The sequence below is a fragment of the Dipodomys spectabilis genome, unplaced genomic scaffold, assembly GCF_019054845.1.
Source record: "Dipodomys spectabilis isolate Male_0828 unplaced genomic scaffold, ASM1905484v1 ptg000050l, whole genome shotgun sequence".
Lineage (NCBI taxonomy): Eukaryota > Metazoa > Chordata > Mammalia > Rodentia > Heteromyidae > Dipodomys > Dipodomys spectabilis.
The window spans coordinates 10,628,201-10,650,732 of NW_024870727.1; positions in this window are offsets into that span (position 1 = coordinate 10,628,201).

The following is a 22,532-nucleotide window of genomic DNA, read 5'->3' on the forward strand; positions in this document are numbered from 1 at the left end:
GTACATTGATTCATAGATCATTTCTTCCTTTATCAAAGGTGAACAACAATGAAAGTGAGCAACTACTGCCTGCCCTTTCTCCATACTCTGGTACGCAGGCAATATCGCTAATCCAGTTTCCAATTTTAAAATGCCTACTCCTTAGATATTTTTTTCTCACATGAAAATCTGTAAGCTGGGTGCCATTCTTACTATATCATCAGGTTGTTATCAAACAAAAAGCAATCGATTCCTTTGTTAGAACATAATAGAAATGTGATGTTTTCCATTCAAGTTACCATTGCAATGTAAGTCATTTCAGTGGTCCTACCTGGTGTTTTAGTTACACTGATGAGAAATGTTAAGAGGGAAGCAAAATGATAATTACATTGTAAAACTGAAAAACATGTTAATTTCATCCTCGCTATATTTAGCTAGGATGCTGGGTGCACAGACTTGTTAGTTATCTTGCTAAAGGACAGCAGGAAAGAGAAGTAAACCCTAGGGAAGCAAACCCAGGGTGGCCCAAGACCTCTGGGAACAGCTTTGTCTCTTGTTTTGTAAAGCACATGCCATTCCTTTTGTCTCGGTGGAGAGAAACATCAAGATCAATTTTTGAGAAAGGTACTCTCCCCCACCCCATCCAGTTGCGATGGAGTGTGGGCTTTAAAACTTCAAACTACTGAGAGGTTCTGATTTTCCACCCCGCTCCAAGTGAGGTGAGGCGTCAGCACTCAGAATGTGATGCTGTGTTGCCATCTGGTGGACAATCCGCAGGTTTGCCGTTCCACCCGAGGATCGGTGGACGGAAAGAACAAAAGAAGCCATTGCTTTATCTTTCTGAGTCTCCCAGAACCTGGCACCTGCCATGGGCCGGCTGGAAATTACAGGTGAGGGATGGAGGTCAGGAGGGGCAGTGAAGACTAGATTGGATAGGGGACTGGAAACAAGTAGTGGTGGAGTCAAACCAGCACCAGCCCAGGAGAGTACAGAGCCACACACAAAAAAAGGTAGAGCCAGAGTGAGCAAGGTCCCAGCCTGTGACACCTGAGCTGACTCACAAGCACTGTGGGCATCAGGTCTGCTTCTGGGATCTGAAGACAGGGCTCAGAAGTGACAATCGGAGGGCTGGACGGAAGCCACCGTCCTTCTTGAGTCTTTGTCATAGTAAAAGAGTCGAATAGGAAAATTAGGGGTGGTGGTGGTGGTGAAAAGTGAGTTCAAAGCCAGAGCTAAAACACCAAACATCTTTGAGCCCTCCCGGTGATTTATCACAATTCAAAATTCATAGGCTTGCTGCCACCAACACTGAACCTTAAACCAACTCCTGGCCTAAGTATGTATTTTTAAAATTGTCCTTTTTATTGTAAAGGTGATGTACAGAGGGGTTACAGTTACATAAGTCAGGTATTGAGTACATTTCTTTTTGAACAATGTCACCCCTCCCTCATTTTCTTTCTTTTTTACCTCCCAGTTTTATCCTACCGACCACCCTCCCTCCAAGTTGTTTCGTTCACCCTTTGTCCCACCCTCTCTGAGTTTCCCCTTTCCCTCCCCAGATCAGGTAAACTTACATACAAGACAAAGGGTATGGAAATTAAAAAAACAGCAACAAAAGGGGGGGGAAAACAGGAATCACAAAAAGTAAAATTTTAAAAAACCCTCATTTCCTCTTCTCAGAGTTCATTTTGATAAGCATCATTTTATGTGATCATAGTCACATAGCTATTGAGCCCTTGTGATCCTCTCCTAAGAATATCCTCATTTGGTATCACTGTGTGAATGTTTAGTGTCCTATTTAATTTATCATGTCTAAGTGCAATGTTTTGTCTTTTCCTATCCATTGTGTTTACTTATAGATTTATAGGCACATTCTAATTATTACAAATGAGGGAAACCATGCAACCTATGTTCCTTTGGGTCTGGTGCTAAGTACATTTTTTTATTTTATTTTATTTTATTTTATTTGAGAACATACTGTACAGAGGGGTTACAATTACATGGGCAGGATAATGCATACATTTCTTACCAAGCATTGCATCCTCCTCCTTTGTTTACCCTTCACCTCCCTTCCCAGCCTCCCCCCTCCCCCCCACCCAATCATACCCCCCCTCCCCCCCCCCCCACCGACATTGTAAAGCTGGTTTTGACATGACATTTTGTACTTCTCATTGTTGCAACAGGTCCACCTGAATCCTTAAATGACTTGTTTGTCCCCGTCTCCTCCACATGTTATACTGACATCAAATATAGTGAAAGCGGGGGTTACACTGTGGGGGAGGGACATACAAAGCAACAAAGAAATAATCTTATAAATGCGTTAGAAACACATGCATGAAAGAAACAAAAACATTAAAATACATATTTGAGGGTTCGTTTTCCTAACATCACATTCTCTGACTTTTTCCGCTTGACTCATACCTATACTAGATATTGCAAATAAGGGAAACGATGGGACCTATCTTTTTTGGGCCTGGCTTACTTCACTTAATATAATTTTTTCCAAGCCTTTCCATTTCCTAACAAATGGGGAAATGTCATTCTTTCTGATGGAGGCATAGAATTCCATTGTGTATATATACCACATCTTCTTGATCCATTCATCTACTGAGGGGCATCTGGGTTGGTTCCATATCTTAGCTATGGTAAATAATGCTGCAATAAACATAGTTGTGCTGGTAGCTTTAGTGTGGCCTTGTTTGTGATCATTTGGGTAAATGCCCAAAAGTGGGATTGCTGGGTCATTGGGGAGCTCTATGTGGAGTCTTTTGAGGAACCTCCATACTGCTTTCCAAAGTGGTTGAACAAGTTTACATTCCCACCAACAATGAAGTAAGGTTCCTTTCTGTCCACATCCCCTCCAGCATATGTTGTTGTTAGAGTTCTTGATTTTTGCTGTTCTAACTGGAGTGAGGTGATATCTCAATGTTGTTTTGATTTGCATTTCTTTTATGGCTAGGGATGTTGAACATTTCTTCATGTGTCTATTGGCCATCCTTCTTTCTTCTTCAGAGAAACTTCTATTTAAGTCTTTCGCCCACTTACTTATTGGGCAGTTGTTTCTTTGAGGATTTGTTGTTGGGTGGTTTAATTTTTTGAGTTCCAAGTATATTTTAGATATGAGACCCTTGTCCGTTGTATGGCTAGTAAAGATCTTCTCCCAATCCGTGGGCTTTCTATTGATCTTGCTAGCTATGTCATTTGCCCTGCAGAAGCTTTGCAACCTTATACAATCCCATTTGTCCAACCTTTCTTTGATTTGTTGTGTTTCCGGGTCTCTATTCAGAAAATTTCGGCCTGAGCCAAGGAGACCCAGGGTTTCTCCTATTCCATCCTGTAATGTTTTCAGAGTGTCTGCTTTGAGTTCAAGGTCTTTGATCCATTTGGAGTTGATTCTGGTGCAGGGTGATATATAAGGATCTAGCTTTAGTTTTCTACATGTAGTTAACCAGTTTTGCCAGCACCATTTACTGAAGAGGCTGTCTGTCTTCCATTCTATTGTTTTAGCTCCCTTATCGAAGATTAGATGGCTATAGGTCTGTAGGTTCATTTCTGGGTTTTCAATTCTATTCCATTGGTCCTGAGGTCTGTTCTTATGCCAATACCAAGCTGTTTTGATTACTATGGCTTTATAGTAGAGTTTGAAATTTGGTATTGATATTCCTCCAACAGTGTTCTTTCCGTTGAGGAGCGTTTTTGCTATTCGGGGTCTTTTATTGTTCCATATGAATTTTTGGATTGCCTCTTCTATTTCCTTGAAGAATGAGGGTGGAATTTTGATAGGTATTGCGTTGAATTTGTAGATAGCCTTGGGAAGTATTGCCATTTTCACGATGTTAATCTTTCCAATCCAGGAGCATGGGAGGTTTTGCCATTTTTTAAGTTCTGTGTTGATTTCCTTTTTCAAGATTTTGAAGTTTTCATCATAGAGGTCCTTCACTTCTTTAGTTAAGTTAATTCCTAGGTATTTTATTTTTTGTGGGGCTATTACAAATGGAGTTGCTTTCCTAATTTCAGCCACACTTTTCTCATTGTTGGCATACAGAAAAGCCATTGATTTTTGGGGGTTAATTTTATAACCTGCTACTTTGCCAAAGTTTTGAATCAGCTTGAGTAATTTGGGAGTGGAGTCTATGGGATTCTTTAAATACAAGATCATGTCATCTGCAAAGAGGGAGAGTTTTATTTCTTCTTTCCCAATTTGGATCCCCTTTAGGTCTGCATCTTGTCTTATTGCTGTAGCTAGGCATTCTAATACTAGATTGAAGAGAAGTGGAGAGAGTGGGCATCCTTGTCTTGTTCCTGAGTTAAGAGGAAATGGCTTTAGTTTTTCACCATTGAGTATAATGCTGGCTGTAGGTTTGTCATATACAGCCTTTATTGTATTGAGGAATGTTCCATGGATTCCTAATTTTTCCAAAACCTTCATCAGGAAGGGGTATTGGATCTTGTCGAATGCTTTTTCTGCGTCTATCGAGATAACCATGTGGTTCTTATTCTTGCTCCTGTTGATGTGATGAATAATATTAATTGATTTGCGTATATTGAACCAGCTTTGCATCCCTGAAATGAATCCTGTTTGATCGTGGTGTATGATTTTTTGGATGAATTGTTGAAGCCGGTTGGCCAAAATTTTGTTGAGAAGTTTTGCATCAATGTTCATCAAAGAAATGGGTCTATAGTTCTCTTTCTTTGATGAGTCCCTGCCTGGTTTTGGGATGAGGGTTATGATGGCTTCATAGAATGTGTTCGGTAGTGAGCTTTCTCTTTCAATTTCATTGAAGAGTTGGAGGAGAATTGGTGTGAGCTCTGCTTTGAAGGCCTTGTAAAATTCCGCTGTAAAAGCATCTGGTCCTGGACTTTTCTTAGCTGGGAGGTCTCTTATTGCTGTTTCTATTTCAATGCTTGATATGGGCCTGTTAAGATAGTTTAACTCATCTTGGTTTAGTTTTGGCATGTCAATATTTGCTAGGAAGAGGTCCATTTCTGTCAAGTTCTCAAACTTATTAGCATAAAGTTTTGAGAAGTATTCCCTTATAATGATCTGAATCTTGGTTGTTTCCGTGGTGATGTTTCCATTCTCATCTCTGAGTTTATTAATTTGGGTGTGTTCTCTTCTTTTTCTGATAAGATTTGCTAAGGGTCTGTCAATTTTGTTAAGTTTTTCGAAGAACCAACTCTTTGTTTTGTTGATTCTTTCTATAGTTTTTTTGGATTCTAATTCATTTAATTCTGATTTAATTTTGATTATTTCTTTCCATCTACTGGATTGGGGTTTATCTTGCTGCTCTTTTTCAAGGAGGTTTAGATGTGTCATTAAATTGTTAGTTTCAGATCTCTCCAATTTGTTGATGTAGGAGCTCAGAGCTATAAACTTGCCTCTGAGTACTGCCTTTGCTGTGTCCCAGAGGAGCTGGTATTTTGTGTGTTCATTTTTGTTGAATAGCATGAACATTTGAATTTCCTTTCTAATCTCTTCCATGACCCACTCATGATTCAGCAGTGTGTTGTTCAGCCTCCATGTGATACCAGACTTTCTTTGGTGGCTTTTGGTGTTGAGTTCTAATTTTATTCCCTTGTGGTCAGAGAGAATGCAAGGTATAACTTCAATGTTTCTGAATTTAGACAAGTTTGCTTTGTGGCCTAAAATGTGGTCTATTTTAGAAAACGTTCCATGTGCTGCTGAGAAAAACGTGTATTCTGATGCTGCTGGGTGAAATGTTCGGTAGATGTCTGTTAAGTCTAGTTGATCTATGCAGCTGTTTAGATCTGCGGTTTCTCTGTTGAGTTTTTGCCGAGTTGATCTATCTAGTGGGGAGAGTGGTGTGTTAAAATCCCCAACAATTAATGTCTTTGGATCTATATGGGATTTGAGAGAAAGTAGTGTTTCTTTGATAAATTTGGGTGCTCCATTGTTTGGCGAATAGATATTTAGAATTGTAATATCCTCCTGAAGGAGAGATCCTTTAATTAGTATGTAGCGACCTTCTTTATCTCTTTTCACGAATTTTAATTTGAAGTCTATTTTGTCTGATATTAGGATTGCAACTCCCGCCTGTTTATGGGGGCTGTTTGCTTGGTAGATTTTGTTCCAGCCTTTAACATTGAAAATGTGTTTGTTTTTACGGGCAAGATGTGACTCCTGCAGGCAGCAGATAGAAGGGTCTTGCTTTTTAATCCAACTAGACAGTCTATGTCACTTAATGGGAGAGTTCAGTCCGTTAACGTTAAGAGATAGGACTGAGAGGTATTTGGGAGTTCCTGCCATGTTATCCACCTTCTTGGGGGCTGCGAAAACTGGGTTCTTCCTGTGGTTCTTGGATTCTCAGTTTGGGTACAGTTTCCTGGCCTTTATTGTGGTGTTGTTCTTTTTCTATGTGTAGGAAATCTTTAAGAATCTTTTGTAGGGCTGGTTTGGTGGAGATGTATTGTTTCAATTTTTCTTTGCTATGGAAGGTTTTTATTTGGCCTTCAGTTATGAAGGAGAGTTTAGCTGGGTACAGTATTCTTGGTTGATAGTTGTTTGTTTTTAGGGCATGGCATACATCATTCCAGGCTCTTCTTGCTTTGATTGTCTCTGCTGAGAAATCTGAGGTGATTCTAATTGGTTTCCCTTTATAGGTGATTACCCTTTTCTCCTTGACAGCTTTAAGGATCTTTTCCTTGGTCTGAGTTGATCCTGTGTGGATTATAATGTGATGGTGGGATGTCCTATTCTGGTCTGGTCTATTTGGGGTTCTAAAAGCTTCTTGTATCTGAGTTGGCCTATCTTTTTGTATGTTTGGGAAGTTCTCTGCTAGGATCCTGTTAAACTAATTTCCTAGACCATTAACTTCTGTTTCTAGGTGCTCTTCTACACCCATTATCCTTAGATTAGGCTTTCTGATGGTGTCTTCCAAGTGTTGGGTAGATATATCATATTTCTTGTAATTGTCTTGGATGGTTGTATGTTCTTTCTCTATAATATCTAGGCTGTCTTCAATCCCTGAGATTCGATCTTCTGCATGGTCTATCCTGCTGTCAAGACTCTCTACTTTGTTTTTTATCTCTTTTCCTTCTAGTTGGTCAGCTTTGATGGCTTCAAGTTCTTTGTTGAAGCTCTGTTTTAGGTCTTGTATGAATTTCTTTACTTCCTTAATTTGGTGTTCAGTGTTTGTCTTCAAATCGCTTAGTTGATTAGTTATGGTTTCTTTGGGCTCCCTTTCCTTCTGTTGGGTTCCATTCAGCATTCCCTTTGTGGTCTCCCTGACTTCCTTCAGCTCTTTGTTAATGGATTCCATGAATGCCTTTAGTGACCTTTGTGTGTTCTCTACCTGGTCTCTCAATTCCTGTATTACTCTTTGATTAGCTTCCTCCCGTTCGTGGGATTCCTGCAGATCTCTTTGAGTGTTCTCAGCCTGCTCACGCCATTCCTCCCTTTCTCTTTGAGTATTCTCAAGTTGTTCACGCAAATCCTGTATCAGTTTTTGAGTAGCTTCCTCACACTTATGATATTCCTGTATAAACTTCTGGGATGCCTCCTCTCTCTCCCTATCGCGCTCATACAGAGTCCTTTGTACGTTGTCAAACTTTTCATTTATCATGCTTGCCAGCAGTGTTTGTAGAGCTGTTTGGGAACTCTCCTCTGGATTATTCATTATCTCTTCTAACCCCTGATTATCAAGATTGGGAATTGAGATACCCGAATTTGCCATTTTTCTTGTGTTTTTCCGGCTTACTCTGCCCATTTGAGATGAAGATAGCACCAGTTTTGTGCTAGAACACTATCTTAAGGCAACCATCAACCAAAGTTTGCATTTGTACAGTCAATAGTCTATAGATACAATCTAGTTCAACAGATACATCTATTCGACATCAAACAACTATAAGTTAAAGGGCTTCGAACCGTAGAGAAGAATTTGGAAAACCAGAAATTATTAGGGTTAGGGAGAGATGTGGGTAAAAAATAGGAATAGATTGGTGTGGGGAGGCACAGGGAGAGTTAACTATGTCCTAATCACAATGCAGGAAATAGGTTGGGTAGGATGCAAATAGAGAGAGAGAGAAAAAGAAGAAAGGGAAAGGAGAATGAAAAGAGACCAGAAAAAAAAAATAGAAACGTAAAAATTAATGTTGTTTTAGATTAAAAGACCATCTATTTATACAGGAATATGAATATGTTGAGAGAAAGGGAGGGACATAGAGGAGATGTGAAAAACTTTAAAAAAATGCTTAAAATATTATATAGGTATAAAGAGGTAGTACTGCTATTAATGAATTTAAGTCTCAGAGGTTTTGAATTGAGTAATAAGTTTGTGGATTAAGTGTGTACACAATGGGGGATAGGGTCTACTGGTTAACTATGGGTTTATCTGAGGATGTGCAGGACAAGAGTTAAGTCACATAAAGAAGAACAAAGAGGAAAAGATGGAAAGGATAGGAAAGTGAGAAGAAAAGATCAGAAGTTCAGTAGAGCTAGACAAAAAACAAAAAGATAATTAAGAATGAAAGAAAAAGAGAAAGAAGACAAGAAAAGAAAGGAAAACACACATTCACGTATTTCTAAAATAAAAATTATAAGAGGAGAAAGAAAAAAAAAAGTTAATGGAAAACAATTATTTTTTTCAGAAGAGGCAAAAATTAAAGATTAATAAAAGTTTTAGAAAAGCAAAAAAAATTTTTTTTATATATATAAGGTAACAAAAAACGAATAAAAAAAACAAAACAAAAAAAAGAAAAAAAGAAAAGAAGAATAAGAAAAAAAAAAGTTCTTTGATTTTTTTTTTTTTTTTTTTTGGGAGGAGTGGGAAGAGTCCTGTATCTCCCTTTTGTCTGTGACCAGAGTCTGGTTGGAGTCTCTGGTCAGCTTGAGGTCCTGTGGCTTGATTGGTTTCTTAAGTCAGTTTGTTGGAACAGGCAGAAAAATGCTCTGCTTTACCCAAGATTTTGAGATCCCCCTCCCAGGTTAGTTTACTGGGAGGGTGATCTCCTTTGAGAATCACAAAAGAGGGGGATGCAGTGATGAGGCTAGGTTCTGGGTAGAGTTGAGGCCTTTCAACAAACAGTAGCTTTTCCCTGGGGCTATTTTGTGAAAAAAAAACTCACAGCACCCAGCCTGGAGCCATTCTCAGGGTTTCTGTTTTTCAATTGATTGTGGTGGCTGCTAGAGGGAGGGGCAGTCTCTGGCTCTGGTTACCCGGTGAGGAGAGCCACTCCAATGGCTGGTGCCTGAGCTGGGTGACTTTTCCCTGGATGGAACTGAGTCTGTGAGGTCACTTCGCCGTTAAGTTCTTGTGACCTGCTAAATGACTCGTTTTATTCCAAGGCCTGAGTTGGAGCTAGCAGCTCCTCCGAGCTTTGTCGGTATCCAAGATGGAGATCACCAGTGCTGGGGGGGGGAGGGGTGGCCTTCCCTCCTCTGCTCCCTGAGAAGGAATGAGGAAGTCAGGCTTCTACTCACGCGGAGTCTTGGATCCCGGGTCGTCTCTGGTCTGCAAAGTGCAGGATGAAGTTGTCCGCTCCTTGTCTGTCGGTTCTTGCTGGTGTTGAGTAGAATCCGCTCGTCCGCTGTGTCTGGCTCCTTCGTCCCGGACTGTGTCTCAGGTGTGCCCCCGTGGCGGCGGTGGTCGCTGCGACCCTGCCGCCGCAGCGGCAGCTGCTCAGATGTGTCTGCTTGGCTTCCCCTCTCTTGACTAACTCTCTGTCCTGTGATGGCACACTTGGTGTGATTCTCTGGCTTGGGACTGTTCACTGGAACTCTGAAACTGTTTTCTATGCAAGAGCTTGTTCAGATTCCAGCTTCTCCTCCGCCATCTTCCCGGAACTCCACTAAGTACATTTTTAAATGCAATCTTATCTCAGGGCCATGGTTGCTTTCAATTCCTCATCAGGGCCTCCAACTTTAAGCTAAAGACCAAACTAACAGCTGTAGAAAGATTCCTGTATCATCACATCCCTACCTTTCTTATTCTGTACCTACCTTTCTTATTCAGGGTACAGAATAAGTACGGGATCTTGTCATATGGTGCTTCTGCTATCTGGGCACTCCATTCTTCCAACTGCATCTAGCAAACTCTTATTTCCCTCTTAGTACTCAATTCTAGTTCATCAATGCTTCCCTGGCCTTTTCAGTCAAAGCCTCTGATCTTAAGTTTTAATAAACTCCCAATTCCTCTCAATTGCGGGGGGAAGCACACACTAATTTTTTCTTAGAAAATTTTTGAATATCTTTCTTCCCTCCTAGATTATAATCCCTGGAAGGACATATATGTCCTTGGCCATAAGTCCTGAATTGTAACTTCAGGAAGAAGATAGGGAAAGAAGAAAACAGTAGGAAATTGTAAAACTGGTTGCTATAGTAAACAAACAAACAAAAAAAAACACTTTTTCTGAAAGTTAAATGTATAATTAAGGTTTTATTAAGCTGACTAACCCAAACCTTCTTTGTGATCCAATGTGTACTGTGAAACCCTTCCTCTAATCCTACAGCAAAAGCCCCATGTAAAGTTATGTAGGATACTGTGCTGGCCAGTCAGCCAGAGGGCCAACCCAGCTCCTCTGATCAGCAGCTGGAAGATTTCAGGCAATGACCTCCGGCTCTGTGATGCTTGATTTCTGTGAGCATAAAAGGAGGATCGCAATAGTACCTGCCTCTCAGTGTTGGGAAAAATAAGTCAGATGGCGCCAATGAGGTTCTCAGTGATTCCTCAAACAGCACTAACTGTTGTCATCACCCATGGGTGAAGTCCGCTGGAACCACTGTCACCTGGGGGGGGGGGACAACTGCAAGCACATTGCCTTTGCCTCTGCTGCATGTGTCTCTTGTGGTGTGTTAGAAATCTTACCTTTGTAATGAGTTACTCTGAAGCCATTAACTTAAAAAGACAAAAGAACTTTCCTACTTTTGAAAGTCCTAGTCCCCAATCCAGTGGCCTTCTGAGGAGGCAGAACGTCCTGAGACGTGGCAGAGAAAAGTGCTCAAGTCAGGAACCCCAAAACAAACAGGAGAGATCAAGGTTGCCCAACCCCCTCCCCACCAGTGCCAGTGACCTAAAGACCTCCCCTAAAGTCTCAGCCTCCTGATGAGCTACAAAGATGTTACCCCAGGGAACTAATTATTTAATATGCATATCTTTGGAAAATATTTAACAACCAAACTATAGCATGTGGCAAGCCCTCCTCAAGGTCAAGACTATAAAACAATGCTATCCTCTAAGGGAGTCTCCTACAGCACCTTCACAAGAACACACATACATGTATTTAGTGTGCAATTGCTCTGCTCACACTTCAACTCTCTCACAAGACTCTCATCAGCGCTATTAGAAGCAACAAACGGACAGATTTCTGCTAATAGTATTTTAATGTACAAACACAAACATACATAGACCAAGCACAAAATACCAAATTGGAAAGTAAATTAATGTCTTTTGTAAAGTCTTCTCTAGCCTGTAATATTGTATTATGATAGTGATAATAATAATAATAATAATGACAATTCTCCAGCAATTTCCAAGTGCAGAAAACCTATGTTGGGCTCCTGCACAAGCAAATGAACACAGTGGCAAGCAAAAGAGTCTGTCTAGTGTGGAGCCCCAGAGAGAAAAGCAAAAAAATTATAAGGATTGAGGAGGAGGCCAGCTCCAGGATAACATGGCAATTGCACAAATGTGAGGAGATCACAAAAACCCACCAGGGAGCAGACAACTTCAGTCACAGGAACAAAGAAGCAAGAACTTTCCGTCTCTCCCTTCCCACTGCAGAAAATTTCAAATGGGAGAGTAAAAATAAAATTTGGATTTTTTTGAATGTTACATAAAATCAGACTTTATTTTCAAAATCTAGATTTCAGGCAGGAGAGTTTACTAGATAAGATATATAAAATCAGACTATTTTCCAGTAGGAGATGGGATTTCCAATGGAAGAATTTAAATAAAATTTGGATTTTTTAAGTACTACATAAAATCAGACTTTATTTTCAAAACCTAGATAAAGTCTGTGACCAGGTATATTTTAAATAGTAATAAAAGTACTACATTTTACTGTCTGCTGGGTGCCAGTGGCTCATGCTTGTAAATCCTAGCTATCCAAGAGGCTGAGATCTAAGGCTTGTTGTTTGAAGCCAGCCCTGGGCAGGAAAATCTATGAAACAAATTAACTAACAATAACAAAATAAATATATAAAAGCCAGAAGTGGAGCTGTGGCTCAAGTGATAGAGTGCTAGCCTTGAGCAAAAAAAAAAAAAAAAAAAAAAAAAGATCAGGGACAGCACCAGGCCCTGAGTTCAAGCCCCATAATAGGCACACACACACACACACACAAAAATAAATAAATAAAAAAATAAAAATACACACGAAGCAGAAAATTAACAAATTAACTTGTGTTTTCCAGTCAGCATGACTCCAGCTTCAAAGGACTCTGGAAGAAGAAAATGAGGATATTCAACATTCTAAACCTGCATACATTATTTTACCTTAAATTTCATAATACTTTTATTTCCAAGTACTATTAACTAGTATTCCAATTTTACAGATGAAGAAGCTAGGAGTTCAGACATGTTTTCTAAAATCCTGGCACACAGCAAGTAAACATAGGTAGGATTTGTGATATGAACTCAAAATTTGAGCCCAAGTTATCATTAACAGCTCTTCTATAGCTGTCTCAACAATTTCTTAGACAAAATAAGATCACAGAAAAATCTTCCATCTCTTCTTTATATCAGAGCATAGCTTCTTCTCTTCCCTTGTGATGGAATTTACATCAAGGCTCAGGTTAGTGTCTTAAAATTCTTTTTTTCTGAACTGTAAGAGGTTGTACAAGGGGGTGGCAATTGACCATATCCAGTGAAGTATCCAGTGTTTATCAATCTGAATCACCCACTGAAAATTTTACATCTCCTCAGGAAATGACAAGGCTTGGAGTTCTATCTTTCTAGGACCAGGAAGCCAATTCATACCACAAAGGGACTATAGTAAGATAAATGTAAGCACCTTCCTGTCTCTGAAACTTATAAAACATCATCCTTCCTTTTTGAACCTTGGAAAATTCTATTTTAATTTGAGGAAAGGTGCTCTGCCTCTAGTCTTTTCTATTAGAAGTAAGACCAGATTTTCGTGGTATTAAAAAGGCAAAGGGTGAACAAATACAGCAGTGATACTCACTAGACACGATGTTGAAAACTGAACTATACAACTTGTAGGGGAGAGAGGTCAGGAAGGAAAAACTGGGAGAAACTGAGGGAAGGGAGACACTGTTCAGAAAGAAATGAACTCAATACCTGGCTTATGTAACAGTAAACCCTCTACACAATAACAATCAATATATTTTTAAGATAGATTTCTGGACTCCTTTACAAAAACATCGGAAGTCAGTGTTGAATACCTGTAATACTAACTACTTAGGAGGCTCAGGTGTGATGGATTGTTATTTGAAACAGCTCAAGTAGAAAAGTTTTCTATACCCTGTCTCCAAATAATCATCCAAAAGCTAGAACCAGAGGTGTGGCTCACGTGGTAGATCACCATCTGTGAACAAGAACCCAGAGTGATTTCAAGGTCCTGAGCTCCAGTGTGGGTGTTGGGGAAAAAGCGGTGGAAGTCTGACCTTTCTGCATTCAGATTCTGTAGGACCAAAGCTGAGGCAGTTTCTAGCTTTACAAAGCCACCCAGACCTCCTCCAGCCTAGCACAGACCCCTCCAACTCCGTCTCGCCATTGGTTGGTCTGCCAGAGCAGTTCAAATTTTTGGATCTGCAAACCTTGGAATAGTCTTTTGGAAACAAAAGCCAGAAAGGGTTGTTGAAACTATTTGACAGGTGTCACCATCGTCCCTAATAATGATGAAGCAAAACAAGCTACTTGACATTCAGGATGACAGGAGGGAATAAAAATATAATTCATCTGCTCACTTCCTTTAGTTTAAAAAAACTTCCCTACTTAAACACCTGAGTTTGTAGTTTGAAATGCAGCTACCCCCATTAAAACTTAATGGCAATGTTCAACAACAGAGTAGGACTTGCTTTACTGTTACCATGTAAGATCAGGGTCTGAATACAGGCAAGAGTTTGTTCTAGAAATTTACACAGTTACCAGGCTCCTATTTAATAACAAGTTTGCCAACTGCTATGGTTGGAATTACAAAGTATGCAAGTGACAACAACATGGTTGATTGATGGCTAGTTTTCTGGGCCCTCAAACATTTTTTAAAGGGAGTCCTTAGGAAGCAGTCACTTTAACAGAGATGTACAATCTGCACAGATGAAACCCACAGAATGTAACAAAGGATTCTAAAGAGTTACCAGGGCAAATTCAGTAAACTGGTATTTTCTCTGGCTAACAATGCTCTTGACTTCTCAACAAAGAAAGGTTGAGGATCTTTGACTAAATGTTCAGAGTGATTGAATTCCATATAGATACAGTCCAAGAAAAGTAAATGAGAGCAAAGAAAACGGAAGACAAGGAGAACTCTGGAATATAAACGATGTTCTAAAGGGTTCCTTGTTCTCACTGCACATCTCAGGATCTTTCTTTAAGAATTTCCTCTACTGCATGCGTTTGCAACTTGCCTACCAAATTATCCTCCTTTTTTTTTTCTTTTTGCATTTTCCAGGGAACAACCCCTGTTTTCACTGTTTTGATGTTGGCATAATTTGGGGAGGGGAAGGGAAAAATCAAATTGTTTAAATAGGGATACAGATTGACCCATTGCAACAATGAGATGTACAAGATGCTATGTTGAAAACGAACTTTACAATTTAGGCGGGGCGGGGGGGGGGGTAAGGGGTATAGATGAGGGGGTGTGGGAGGGAAGGGATGGTAGGGAAAAAACAAAGGAGGAGCGAACAATACTGGATAAGAAATGTACTCATTACCTTGCTCATGTAACTGTAACTACTTTGTACAGTTTTTTCACAATAAAAAAAATTAAGAAAAGGTATTTTAAATTCTGAACCAGTATGAGCCCTAGATGAGCAAAAACTAGACCCATTATGTGTCAGATGTCCATTGTTGATTGGAAATGCAGAGTTTTTGGAGAAGTTGTGCTGATTTTAGAGACTAGGCACAGTGGGAGGAATAAGAATGATTGGTACTCATTGGCTGTCTATCAAGTACAGAACAATTTCCAAATATTTAAATATTATCTCTTTGGTTCTCACTGTTATGAGAATTGTGATTCTCTGTTCATAGGATCACAATGCCAAAAAGAAAAAAAATGATTGCCTTAAGCCACAGCAGTGAACTATGGGTAAGCAGCTCTCATGTATTTTTAACCCATGGTCTAATTCACAAGGTGCCTTAAACTCTAGGCCTGGCTGCTGCCTTTGCAACATGATAGGCAGACTCAGAGGAAGCTTGCTATGCTAGGACGCTGTATGAATTGTCAGAAGATGCTGTGCTCCTCTGCTTGTCAGAGGAGAGAAATAGAATCTGAAATTCAAAATCCAGAGGATGAACTGCAAAAGAAAAACACGAGTCTGAGAAGCCAATCCCAACATTGTCCACGTGGCTGTGGTGTTCAAGTTGGAAGGGTATACAAGGTGATTTCACCTAATTTTAAAGCCCTTATTAGCACCCGCTAATTACACTTTATGGTGTGTATGACCCATCTGTCATTTTACCTTAACTGATATATGAGAATTACTGAGGCCTTTCTAGAGACCTGGAGGAAAAGGAGAAGGAGGGTGGGGTGGTGATAATGGTGGTGGAGGAAGAAGAAGAAGACAAAGAATAAGAAGAAGGAGGAGGAGGAGGAGGAGGAGGAAATAAGGAAGGAAAGGAGGGAAGGAAGGAGAGAGTGAGGGGGGAAGGAAGGAAGGAAGAAAGGAAGGAAGGAAGGAAGGAAGGAAGGAAGGAAGGAAGGAAGGAAGGAAGGAAGGAAGAAGGAAGGAAAAGGATGGAAGGCACGGAAAGGATGGTGGAAGGGAGGGGTGAAGGGAGGGAAAGGATGGAAGGAAGGAAGGAAGGAGAAAGGAGGAAGGAAGGAAGGAAGGAAGGAAGAAGGAAGGAAGGAAGGGAGGGAAGGAGAGAGGGAAGGAGGGAGGGAGGGAGGGAGGGAGGAGAAGGATGGAAGGGAAAGGAAGGAAAGAAGGAAGGAAATATGAAACCTAAGATTTCCTATCAGAACTTTTTAAATAAGGGTAACAAAATGTCTTGCTCAGCATGATTTAAAATTATTAATGTGTAGGGACTTTAAGACTGAGAATAAGGAACAACTTGGTCTCCATTGAGATTCAAATACTAGCAGTGAAAATGTGAACTTGGAGATGGTCCCCAGAGGAGGTGGGTAGGTTGTCCTCTTGCAGGCAAAGCTCTGTTGAGCACTGCTGAAAAGGGAGGCTGGGGAACTAGGGAAAACTTGGTGTAAGCTAAGTAACCAGTTACTTTTTTCCCACAGTAGACAAAAGCAATTGAAAAAAGCTTCCTCCATCTATGTTTCTGTATCTATCTGTTTATCAGGCCAGCTGGGAGTGCTGATTAAAAATTCAGCTGCCTCAGCCTATATCAGCATTCTGTATCCAGATCTCTGGGGGACGGGTCTGCAAAACTGGTTAAGACCAGAACCTCCCAGGAGACGGGATGCATGCGAAATCCTAGGCACAGAGAATCTTTAGAATATTTATTAGCTGGAATGGCTTGTCTCAAAGCATGTTCTAATAGGTGGTGGGAATTAGTGGGAGTAAAATAAAGTTTCAAATCCATTTCTTTAAGTGCATCTGTACAAACAGCGCTGAAAGTTCCTTTCATGAATGGATTTCCCCATAAGGAATAGTACACTGCAGAAGAGAAAGCTTGTGAATGACCTTGTGTGGTGGATGTAAGAAGTTGGGTGTGCCTGATGATACCAGGCAGTTTTTCCTAAAGAATCATTGCATTTTTATCTGTTTATTCTTGGTCTGCTATGCATAAACTTTAACTCTCATCCTAGTTCTTTATCAAATTTAAACTGCCCAAGACTAATATCTCTAGAGCAATTATAATAAGCATAATATTCTAACTCATGAGTTCACAGAAGGTTTCCATTTAAACCAAGAAACCAGGTATTAGAAAAGTTAAGTCACTTGTATATGATCACACAGAATGAGAAAGGTAGACACGCTGAAAAATTGAGTTCTGCTGGATTCTTGAAAGATCAATTTTTGCCTAAAAAATATAGGTTTTTTTTTCTATTCTCTATCTTCCATTTCTCACTCTATCATGTAACAGGCTGAAATTCCCCCATCAAAAATCTTTTGGTGCTGATGCTAGTGGCTCATGCGTGTAATCCTAGCTGCTTGAGAGGCTAAGATCTAAGGATCCCGGTTCAAAACCAGCCTGGGCAGAAAAGTCAATGAGACACTTATCTCCAATTAACCACCAGAAAGTGGACCTGTGGCTCAAGGTGGTAGAGTCCTATCCTTGAGCAAAAGAACTCAGAGATAGGGCCTAGTCCCTGAGTTCAAGCCCCACAACCACCACCAACAACAACAAAAAATCATTTGGGATGAGGTGAGAGAAATTCTCTTTTCACATTCACATACTCATGGTGCCAGTTTTTCTAAACTTATTGAGGATCAGAGAAATCAATAGATTCTAAGAAGCTTAACTAGATGACAGGAAAGAATCCTCAACTAAGCAGAAATGTGACTGGGAGTTGTAACATGCTCCAGTGTGTAGGATTGTGAATGGCAGAATAAAGCCCCCTTCTTCTACAGGGAACTTTGAAGATCCTGAAGATGTAGGATCCAGGGAAATGAGGCTTCCCAGAGCCACAAAGCTGATTTGTGAATGTACATCTCATGGTTTGCCTAAAGTTGGCCCTGGTTGTATTCATGTTTTACTTGAAAATATATGGTCAAAAGACGGGGTAAGTCTGACTCTGTACTCTGGCTCTGTACTCATGTTCTGTTCCATAAGATCTGAAGCCATTACTAATCGTCTATGGGAATCCATTGGCCCCCAGATGTGTGAGATGCTCCATCTTGAGCCCGACTCATTTTGCTGAGATGAATTGATTATAACTCCTGCAAAGATTTTATTCTTACCTATTATAGCTGCCTAATCGTATATCTTCTGTATCTCTACAAGTTCCCCATATTCTACACCCTAAAATAGAGATGAGTAGAGATCAGAGTAGATCTCTGGAACTTACCTTCTTGGAGCTTCATACTCCACAACACACAGCATTACCAAAATCAAACCAACTGTAGCCTAGGAGCAGTCCCAGACAATTTGTGAATTATTTAATTAAAAAAAAAGTTTTAGCACCAGGGAAAAACATACAACAGCAGGACCCACCAGCTGCACTAGACATTGATCAAAATTAACTAAGCAACTCAATGGCAGCAATGGGAGGGAGGAAACAAGTGGGAAAGAGGGAACAGCTGATGCTATGCAAAACAAAAGAAATGTACATACCACCCAATGTGGAAGAAATAACTGTATTGCAAAGCTCATAGAACTCATAAATGTTATAGACCACGACAGACAATTTGCCCCATGAAAGTTAGAATGTGTTTGTGACTTTAACTAAGCATCACTATCCCATAATACTGTGAAATTTGGGAAATTATGTAATCACTTAATCACAATAAAGAATTTGAAAAAAAGTTTTAGCAATGATTTATTTTAGCATAAAAAGTTAAAATAGGGAGAAAGGATGAAGAGAGAAGTATTTGCTGCCCCCTGTGAAAGAAATGGGAGTGAAAGACTCAAAATTATTAGATGTTTTTAATATATAAGAAGCTTGTTTCTCTACAAAGGCCACCCAATAATATGGCTAAGGAAATAGGTACAATATAGTACAACTATCCTAAGGAATTAGCAGAGCTAATTAGAAAGGCTCAGATTGTAGCATTGGATTCACTGAACTCAATTCTGCTTCCGCATTTACTACCTGTACGACATTGGGTAAATTAATATCTCTAAGCCTCAGATTCCACATTCTCAGTTTAAGGCCGCCATTTCAGAGGGTTCGATGCTAATGTACATCAAGCATTTATTGTAAACTTTATCACAAAGACTCAGTTCATGGCAGCTAATGCTATTAACAAAAAACAAGTCAAAAGCATCAGTAGTGCTTCGCCAACCTCTCCAACTGTCAAATGACTTCAACCATTTACCAAGAAGAATTATGGAATATCTGTAGCAGTCTCATTCTCTATATAACTTTCAAAAGTAACATGATTGTTCTATAAAATGATAGAGCAAGAGGAAAAAATCCCAGAAAACCCCAATTGTTCTCAATTTCTTTGTTCATAAACACGGGAATAAGCAAACCTGTCAGTGTTGGGTCCATAAATTTTGTTCTATAAATGTAAAAATCCTGCAGATACTATTTGATATAGTAGAAGTTTATGATGTATCCTATTTGAGATGGAAGTGATTGAAGATGAATAACTTAGTTTTAAATAGGAGAAGAAATAGCATGTTTAATAACTGGCTCATCAAAGAATGTCAGTTCTGTTTTATCCTAATTTCTGGCAGTCCACTTACACTACCTATTTAGAAACTCATTGATGGCAATGATAAATTGTCAGATTAAAAAAAAATATATTCCAGGACACTTTTTAAAAAAAATCATTAGCACTAAAGAGTCTCATTTCTTTTTGAGGTAGGTTTTCAGGTAAGTGTCACAAGGACAATTCTGATGCTGCAGAATGACTCACCAGCCAGCCTTGGTACAAAACCCACCCTCTGGAGTGGACATTTGACTGACAACCATCTCTCAAAACAGACTGTGGGACCTGCAACATATAGCAGAATTCATATTTTAAGAGAGCATAGCCTTTTGTTTAGCATTTGGTATCAAATGGAGACACTAAGAGGGAAATTTCAAGCACAAACTTGAAACCTAATTTTATTAAGCGTTGCATATTTGAGGAAAGCTGGCAAAGAGGGTAAACCAACACTAAAAGGAATTTTTATTGTATTTTTATTGAATGCACACACACACACACACACACACACACACACACACACACACACACACACACACACACTCCTTCCCTAAACATCCTTCCAGAAAAACAATTTTCTATTTTCAGGTATATGTAGAATTTAAGTGGTTTCTTTGAATAGGTCTTAGGTAAGACTCACCTTGCCAAACTGCTACTATTATAGCTTGTGCTTCCAGACTTGAATGTCTATGTATCATCACTTATTTATTGAAGTGAGTAAAATGTGTCTACATCCTTATGCTTTCCTTCCTTCTTCCTTCCTTCCTTCCTTCCTTCCTTCCTTCCTCCCTTCCTCTCTCTCTCTCTCTCTCTCTCTCTCTCTCTCTCTCTCTCTCTCTCTCCTCTCTCTCTCTTTTTCTTTCTTTTTTTTCAGTTTGGGGCCTGAATTCTGGGCCTGGCAACTGTCTCTCAGCTCTTCAGCTCAAGGCTAGCGCTGTACCACTTGAGCCACACCACCACTTCCAGCTTTTTCTGCTTATGTGGTGCTGAGGAATCGAACCCAGGGCCTCATCATGCAAGGCAAGCACTCTACCACTGAGCCGCCTTCCCAGCCTCTACCCTTTCTTTATATAGAGAAGAGCCTGCCCCAGGACAGACAGTACTACTAGCATGAAAATTAGAAGCCACAATGGTTTTAAAAATAAAACTGTGGTTAAGGGGCTGGAAGACTGCATGGTTTGGGTCTGGGTGGTGATCTGCAGGTGAAAGCTGTGAGTAAAAGCAAGTTTCTTCATTCTCAGCACCTCAGCTCTGTCATCTTTAAGCTCCTGCAGAAGGTGACAGTTTGGGTCATTAAGCTAAGGCTTTTGAGGATGCCAATGGCCCTGAGAGAAAGAAGCTATAAATGTGCAGGAATTCTTTCTGTGGGTGATGTTGTGTGGTAGGCATCTTTTCCAGTAACTGGCAATAGCTTATTCTGCTTTGCTTATTTTACAGTAGGCTTTCCAGCTAGTGTCTTATGCTAGTCCTAAAGAAGTTACGGTAAAGTTAATACCCAGCGGTGACATATTTTATCTGCACATTTATACATATAATGGTCACTAGTCCAAGTGAGATTCCAAATGAACCTCAAGCCAAATACACTTTATCCCTCCATATTCCTATTTTTTTCTTCTTCTCTCTCTCTGAATCATTTAGTAAGTGCTACATATCTCAGCAATCGCTAATAATCTTTCTTACACATTCATTATAAAGGAACATCTTCATCTTAATTTCTGTGACTGAACCACATGGTTGTTACATTGTCCAGGTCTTTTTTACTTAAAGATAATTGCAATCTAACCCAGAAATAGGCAGATGCTTGCTCCAGGGCCAAAGCTGTCTTGCTTCTTAGGTACTAAATATTGTTTTTACCAAATGTTTAGTGGGGTGGGGAATCAAGAGAACTATAGTATTTCATGACAAATAAAGCTCCTAGTTTAGTAACTGTAAATAAAGCGTTATTGTAATGCAACATACTGGATGTTCTCTGATTTTGCTCTAGAACAGCAGAGAAAAGTAATTACAACTAAAATCGGGAATATTTAGTAACTGGGCTTACTGAGTCCTTGGAGACACAGTTGAATAGGAGAAGTGCTCGCTCTGGTGGAACTTCACACACAATGAAGGAGACAAACAACAAACTAATGAATACATTAGGAAACATTGAAAAGTGCATAAAGCTTATGATATCAAATATTCTACAGTTCTACTTATATAAGGTCCAGAGAGTCCACAAACTCATGGATACAGAGACTGGGAGTTGCTAGTCAGGGAAGATAAAGGAAGTTATTACTTACTAGAGTGTACAGCTGAAGATTTTCAAGTTGAAATAGGTTCTAGAGGTAGATTATGGTGATGGCCATAAACTATGACACTACTGATTTAACTTCATATTGTTGATTTGTATCCTTAAAATAAATTATCGCATTGTGTTTATGCCAATATAATACATTGAAAATAATTGACTAGGGATGACAGATGTTCCCCATAGCTTCTCGAATTGGGAGCGGGAGAAATAGCAGTCCACCTTCGACAAAAGTACACTCAATTTTCTATCACTAAATGATAGAAAGACAATGAAGAAAAAGTTCAAAAACCTGTGCTAAAATTATTTCTAATTATTATGCCAAGCCATCTACCACTGTGATGGTAGAATGAAATTATAATTTGAATGAAATTATAATTTTAATCTATATCACAGCAAATTATATGATAGAATAAAATCTTTTCAGACCAGAAAAATTAAGAGTATCAACACACACACACACACACACACACACACACACACACACAGAGTTTAATGACAGTGGTGAATACCTGTTTGTATTCGTGTATTTTCCAAGCCCCAGGATTGGCACAGGAAAGAAAAGAAAGGAAGAGGGGTGATTTTGAGTATTTTCTTTTACCATAAAGAAAAAACTCCTGTTTGAGGAGCTAGTAAGTACAGTTGCTGTTTACATGTTACACAAATATATACATATATTGAAATGCTACATGGGATTCCATATTTGTACTATGTGTATGTGCCAATTTTTAAGTACTCATATAATAAGGAAGAATCTGATCTGCTCAATACAAAATGAACACAGAAACACATAGTAGGAAAAGGAAGTAATATAGAAAGAGGCCAGCCATTAATCCTGGAACGGAAGTAGGAGGATAG